This window comes from Phragmites australis, chromosome 24, assembly GCF_958298935.1.
Source record: "Phragmites australis chromosome 24, lpPhrAust1.1, whole genome shotgun sequence".
Taxonomy (NCBI): Eukaryota; Viridiplantae; Streptophyta; class Magnoliopsida; order Poales; family Poaceae; genus Phragmites; species Phragmites australis.
The window spans coordinates 471,145-472,680 of record NC_084944.1 but is presented as its reverse complement, the minus strand read 5'-3'; positions in this window follow the sequence as shown (position 1 = coordinate 472,680).

The window sequence follows — 1,536 nt, the reverse complement described above, 5'->3', positions numbered from 1 at the left end:
CGCGTCATGTGCTCACACTTGCTATTTTTCCTATGTCATGCGACATGTGTGCTGATGCTCAGTGAGTGAAGATATTGAAGACTATCAAGACGAGGTTGCGACATTCTAGACGAGTGTCTCTTAGTCGGTTGCCTGCGGTGTTGTTGGGCACCAGTGCTTCTGTTTCACTGCAGATATCTTTATAGAAGACAATATATGTCAATTGCTGTAAGAGTTTAACATTTATTTAATAAAAGTATTGCTTTTGTTACTTCACATGTGATGTCCTTAAGTGTGTGGAACATCCTAGGCACACATAAGCTGCATATGGTTTTATCCGTTAAAACTGGTTGTGACACAATCTTGCCATATTGAGTTACACATAGCCTCACATTAACAATATGCATTCATTAAATTTCATTTCTTGAATAACATGATCCTTGCTTGAATATTTGCTTTTATATCAATCTTGTACTCAAACAAGCTTTCATGTTGACTTTTCCCAAATTGCTAAGCTGGATAAACTTTCTTCTTTGTTGATTAAGAATACAATTCATGTGACCAAGCAACCTATCATTGCAATTCCCTTTTATTTACCATTGCTCTTGATCACATATCTCTTCATCATCAATATGCACTCATTTATTCTATTTCTTCAACTTAATCTTCATTTCAATATCTTTCTTCATATTGATGTTGTGACCAAACAAGCTTCCATATAAACTCTTCTTGATCCACTAAGCCTTTGATCACTTGCGTTCTTTCTTGATCAAGATACCAATTTTGTGACCAAGCAAGCTCTCAACTAAATTTTCCTTGATTTGCAAAGCTCTTGAAATACTAAGCTGATGAGGACATCAACCCCGACACGGGAATGGCTACTCCAACTGAACCAGCACAGGCGCCACCAGGACCACTCACTCGAGCTCGTGCATGTGAATTAAACTTCGTGATGATTTTGAAGAATGAAGGACCAGAAGTTTCCTAAGTGCATGCGCCATCTATGCTCATGATGAACCTGCCCAGAATAATGTCTAGGTGCTGGCCACCTATGTGTTTTTAGTTTTGTCAAGAAATAACCAGGAAGGTGCTGCGCCACCTAAATCAGGAAAGGGGATCAAGGAGATGGCGTGTGGCTGTTTGGGCGCCTATTCCCTACCTTGTGGGCAGGCTGGGCGCCTACCTTCCTCACGCCTCCTCCCCCTATTTAGCCAGGGGCTGCGCCCCCTCTTTTGCTTGGGTTTTCTTTGATAAGTTTAGCCATTGTGCAAACGTCCTGTGCTGCAGTTGTGCTCAGCGGCCACCTGTGGACAGCCATTGTGAACCCCAATTCGTGAGCGATTGATATTCAGTTTTGCCTTCATCTTGTTCTTGCTTGTTCTTCGATTGCTTGCAGGAATAGAACCTCGTGTTCAGGTTGATCTTGCCACCAGCAAGGTCAATAACCATTTGGAGTTGGTTCAGCGATTGCTAAGGCGCCACGACCTGTTCGTTCGTAGTCGGATCGCGAGAGTCACCTCCTCCACAAATCGAAGTTATCCCTCTCACCGAAAGATC